The sequence below is a fragment of the Eutrema salsugineum genome, unplaced genomic scaffold (assembly GCF_000478725.1).
Source record: "Eutrema salsugineum unplaced genomic scaffold, Eutsalg1_0 scaffold_1, whole genome shotgun sequence".
NCBI lineage: Eukaryota > Viridiplantae > Streptophyta > Magnoliopsida > Brassicales > Brassicaceae > Eutrema > Eutrema salsugineum.
In genome coordinates, this window is record NW_006256909.1 from 16,586,566 (window position 1) to 16,592,565 (window position 6,000).

At 45.3% G+C, this 6,000-nt stretch overlaps 1 non-coding gene across 1 annotated transcript; it reads right to left on the bottom strand.

The window, feature by feature from the left end:
* Positions 1–2,017: 2,017 nt before the first annotated feature.
* On the bottom strand, positions 2,018–2,124 carry LOC112082554. The gene has a single exon (XR_002897222.1). It is a non-coding gene; the product is annotated as a small nucleolar RNA R71 (small nucleolar RNA).
* Positions 2,125–6,000: the final 3,876 nt, after the last annotated feature.

Here is a 6,000-nt window from a genome sequence, read left to right on the forward strand (position 1 = left end):
CATTGTCACAAACCCAGAATCAAGAACAAAGCCGCCCAAGAACACACACGTGAAGATGGATCAAAGACTAGGATTCATGCATGTTCTTGACGTGTTCTTCACGAGATCTTCATTTGGATCTGGACTCACGTGCACTCCTCGACATGAAGACCTCGGCTTCACTCTCCGACACACCGTGGCACTCACCCATCAACCCAAGAACGCGGTTCAGTACCCGGTTTGTTCCGGGCTGACCCGCGACACTTTACCTTTGCTATATATACATTTTGAGACTAAAAACCTAATGATCTGATCTCTTATCTGTTTTTAGCTTTAAGAACTTGCCTTTTTGGTGAAACTTGATGATTTGAATCCGATATCTTGTTGTTGCATGAGAAATCTTGTTCTTTATTTATTTCTTTTATCATCTAACATTAAACTCCTCATCATGACCAGCTACACGTCTTGCAAAGGACTGAGTGAGCTCGTTATGATTAGTGAGTAGTCGTTTAAGCGGCTTTAGATGAGTAGATTAGGGTGCTTTCAAGGTAGATTAATGGGTTTAGGTGTCTAGTCTTGCATGTTTCATTCTTTAACCGACGAGATCTCTAGGCTGGATCCAAGCACATCACTTGAGGTTCAGATCTGAGACATATCTCGCATCAAAAGTGTTTGTAGAAATGTCTGAACCACTCGGTTAAGGGTTTAAGCGTCTTTCATCGCGAGAGTGATAGTTTGTTCTCTTAAATGGCATTTTTGAACTGATTCTTATTGCTGATTGATTCGATGCTTCTCAAAAGACATTTTTGGTATGAAGGAGGATCAATTTAGATGCTTAATACTTTCATGAGAAGATTAACATGCCTTGAGTTCAAAGTTAAATGAAACCGCTTGATGTTTTGATTCATTAACCCACTAGTTGAACTTGGAAGCACCCGAGTCAAGTATATCGTCTAAAGTCTCTTGCTTTATTACATATTATCACCATCTGAGTCGCTTAGTTATCATTTGCATCTTTAATTGTTTGATTCTCATCATTTACTTTACTTACATGCTTAATCGTTGTTATTTAGCTAAGTAAAACCTTCACTTTTTTTATCTTGACTTAAATGAACAAACAACATAAACTAGTGTCTCGTTGACAAGTCTGGATTGACACCTCTTAGTACTACTTTGACAAAGGGGATTGATAGCCCTGAGACCTAAAAACTCCTATCTATCAATTGGCGCCGTTGCCAACTTGTCGGAGCATTAGTCTTTTGTTTGTTCTTGAGCTCAAGATTTTAACTTTCTTTGTTTTACTAACTTCTTTGCAAGTTCTTGTGTTGCTTTCAGGTGCATGAAAACCAGGTCTCGGAGCACAGAACCGCCTCTACCGTACGACGACAACATCAACCGGATTGAGAGGCGAGCTCGCGAGAGGGAACGGCATTTTGAACGACTTGGAATGGCAGAACAGCAAAGGATCGAGCAACAGGCTCAAGAAGCCGAACACCAGGCTCATGCTAATCAGGCGCAGGCAGGCAGGAATGAACAACAGGCCTATGTTAACCAACAACAAGCTCAAAGGAACGAGAGGCTTGCTCAGCAAAACCAACAACAAGCTAATAGGAACGAGCAACAAGCCCACCATGTTCATCCGCCACCGCCACAAGCTCAGAGACAACCTCATCCGGTCTTTGTTGGAGAGAACGACCGAGCTAATGCGCACCAATACCGAGCTGGGATTCAAGCTCCACCGGTTCAAAACAACAACTTTGAGGTTAAAGCTTCCCTGCTCAATATGGTGCAGAATTCAAAGTTCCACGGTCTAGCCGGAGAAGACCCTCTTGAGCATCTAGATCAGTTTGATCGGGTTTGCGACCTAACTAAGATCAATGGTGTCTCGGAAGATAGCTTCAAGCTACGCTTGTTCCCATTCAGCCTCGGTGATAAAGCTCACCAGTGGGAAAAGAACCTCCCGAGGGGTTCTATACAAACCTGGGAGCAATGTAAACTGGCGTTCCTATCAAAGTTCTTTTCCACATCACGCACGGCTAAGCTCAGAAACCAGATCTCCAGCTTCACGCAGCACAACAATGAGAGCTTTAGCGAAGCTTGGGAACGGTTTAGAAGCTACACTAACCAATGCCCCCACCACGGCTTCTCAGAGGCATCCCTCTTGAGTACTTTATACCGAGGTGCACTCCCCAAGATCAGAAACCAACTCGATACAGCTTCAAATGGAAATTTTCTTGGGAAAGAGATCAATGCGGCAATGGAACTAGTCGAGAACCTATCCATGTCTAATGATACTTTTGGCGAAGACTTTGATAGAGTAAACCGTACAGAGAGCTCCAATGAAGAACAGCGTATGAAAAAGGATATCAGAGAGCTTCAGAGCAAGCTTGACAAGGTTCTGATGGCGACACAAAAGCCAATCCACTTTGTAGGCGAGTTTGATGAGCAAGGGCCAAGTTTTGACAATGTTAATGAAGATGGTCTAACTCAAGAGGAGCTGAACTACATAGGGAATCAGCAGAGGTATCAGCGGTTTAACAACTACAACAGTAACCCAAACCTCTCATACCGAAACCCGAATGTAGCTAACCCTCAAGACCAAGTGTACCCTGCTCAGCAACAACAACAAAGCTATGCTCCAAAAGCTCATTTTCAGAATACCTTCCAGCCCAAACAACAGTTCAGTGGGCAACAGCACGGCTACACTCATCAGAATCAAGCGGCTCAGGGTAACAACTTCACCAGCCAACCGCAACATCACAAGTTTCCACCAGGGTTCAATCCGCAACCGATGGGTAATCAGCAACAGAATCAGGGAACGGGTCCGAATCAGATGGGAAACGATGTCTGTGGGATCCTACAGCAACTGTTACAGGGTCAGCAGAGAGTTGAGAGCCAGCACGCGACAATGCAGCAAGATATCAGAGAGCTTAAGCAGAATCAAGCCTCTACATCATCCCGAGGCCCGGCTTTACCAGGTAAACCGGAGCCCAATCCCAAGGAGTACGTGAACGCCATCACATTGAGGAGTGGCAAAGAACTACAAGCTCCGAACCCTAAGACTACGCTCATTGAGGCCAATGAGCAATTAGAGGGGGAGGCAGCCTCAGGTGATGCGTGTAAAGAAGCGGATTTTGAGAAAGAACCGATCAAGGACAAAGGAAAAGAGGTGGAAAAGACAACTGAGCTTGAAAAGCCATACGTTCCACCACCACCTTACCAACCCAAGATACCGTTCCCAGGGCGTTTCAAGAAGAAAATCTTAGACAAAGCCAAAGCGGTCTTTGAGAAACACTTGGAGAACACGCAACTCACCTTACCCATTATAGATGCTTTCTTAGCTATACCACAGCTTGGGAAGTTTCTAAAGGATGCGATCCTCAACAAGACAAAGGAGCTCCAGGGTATGGTAATACTGAGCCATGAATGCAGCGCCATAATACAAAGGAGGTCTATACCAAGGAAGCTATCCGATCCGGGCAGCTTTACCTTACCGTGTGCTTTAGGTCACTTGAAGTTCTCAAACTGCTTGTGTGATCTGGGAGCTTCTGTGAGCCTAATGCCATACACGGTGGCGAAGAGATTGGGATACAAGAGTTACAAGCCGGCCAAGATCTCTCTTATACTAGCTGATAGATCGGTTCGCTTACCGGTGGGTTTGCTTGAGGATTTGCCTTTAAGGATCGGTGAGATAGAAATCCCCACGGACTTCATAGTTCTTGAGATGGACGAGGAACCATTGGACCCTATCATCTTGGGTCGACCGTTCCTAGCGACCGCAGGAGCGATTATAGATGTGAGAGGAGGAATGATTGAACTACACATCGGTTCCGAGCATATGAAGTTCAATGTGAAAGAGATGATGAAGAAACCGACCATTGGAGGTCAGGTTTTCTATGTGGAAGTGATGGAGGAGCTAGCTGATGAGCTCCTGGAAGAGTTGAACGCAGAGGATCCGTTACAAGTGGTCCTTACACGTGAACAAAGCGAGCACGGGTACTTGAACGAGGAAAGCGAGGTATACAAGCAACTTTTGGACCAACCGAAGGAACTTGGAGCTGAGGCTAGGTTTTTGGAGCTCAGGAAGAGTGGCCTCGACATCTTAGACAGCGAGGGGTCCATGGGAACAGAGGAGACACCTCGGGATATCATGGCTGTGGCAACTCATACCGAGGCCGATGGTAATCCGCGCGAGAACAAGGAAAAGGCCGAGGAAGCTGTTCCGGGCCAATGCAGCTTTGATACCGATTGGAATGAGGCAGACGCTCCCCCTGTTGAGCTCAAGCCTCTACCAACAGGGCTCAGGTATGCGTTCTTAGGCTTGAACTCCACTTTCCCTGTGATCATAAACGATAGTTTGCTTGAACATGAAGAACGTGCATTGCTTAATGAAATCAAGAAATTCAGGAGAGCAATAGGGTATTCCTTGGCCGACATAAGAGGAATCTCTCCTGATATATGCACTCATCGGATCCACCTGGAGGACCAAGCCATGTCCTCTATTGAGCACCAACGTCGCCTTAACCCGAACCTCAAAGAGGTGGTTAAGAAGGAGATACTAAAGCTCCTTGAGGCGGGGATCATATATCCAATCTCTGACTCTCGGTGGGTATCTCCTGTGCACGTTGTGCCCAAGAAAGGTGGTATCACGGTGGTAAAAAATGATAAGGATGAACTCATAGCCCAAAGAACTATAACCGGCCATCGCATGTGCATTGACTATAGGAAATTGAATTCTGCATCAAGGAAAGATCATTTCCCTTTACCATTCATTGATCAAATGCTTGAACGGTTAGCCAATCATCCTTATTTCTGTTTTCTCGATGGATACTCTGGATTCTTCCAAATACCAATAGATCCAAGAGACCAAGAGAAAACGACATTCACTTGCCCTTATGGCACTTATGCTTATAGGAGAATGCCTTTCGGTTTGTGTAATGCACCAGCCACTTTTCAAAGATGTATGATGCACATTTTCTCTGATCTGATTGAAGAGAAAGTCGAGGTGTTTATGGATGATTTCTCCGTATACGGCTCCTCTTTCTCCGAATGTCTTGCTAATCTTTCTCAGGTTCTAAAGAGATGTGAGGAGCATAGGCTTGTATTGAACTGGGAGAAGTGTCATTTCATGGTACAAGAAGGCATTGTCTTGGGGCACAAGGTATCAGAGAAGGGAATAGAGGTGGACAAGGCCAAAATCGAGGTGATGGTGAACCTACAAGCTCCGAATTCTGTAAAAGGGATAAGAAGCTTTCTTGGGCACGCTGGGTTCTATCCTGAAAAGGTATGAAAAGTCAAACTTAGTGACGTTAAACAAAGTGCTCTTGGGAGACATCCCAAGCTTATCCTTGTACATATTTCGCTTTTCATCTTCTTTTTCTTTTTACTTAAAGCTTTTTGAAGGGTTTGTTAAGTGATTCAGGAGTTAGATGGTGAATCTTGATGATGAGAGTAAGAAAAAGCTTGAAAATGACACGGCCTGATGAATTAAGTCCTAGAGTGTACATAGCCTCGGTATCGACCCTTGGTATATACATATCGCGGTCACCTTTTACCGAGTAAAGCCTGAGAACCTCGGCTAGACTCCTCGACTCGATTTCATCATAGCCGTGTCCGAGAAGTGTCATAGTGAAATGACTAAGTGTGGGGGAAGGCCACGGTGTAAACACCTCGGTATAACTATACCGAGGGGGCAAAGTTCACTTAAAACAGTCTAAAACCTCGATCCGAGACCGCGACCAGTCTACACCAGGGCCGGACCGTTTAAACCCCCTGCACCAAGTGATTCTTTGTTAAAACAAGTGACCTCGGCATGATACCCTCGTGGTGGAGCATACCGAGGTGCCCAGTTTCAAGAATGATCAAAAACATAAACACTTGGGACACTTGAGTCAAAGAAGAAGGTTTGCGCGGACTAAGGAAAAGATTTGAAGACCGCGGGGAAATTCTTGTTAACTTGAGCTTAGCCCACTCGGCTTGGCGCCCTCGGGGTAGAACAAGTCGTGGCCGCTCAAGAGAACA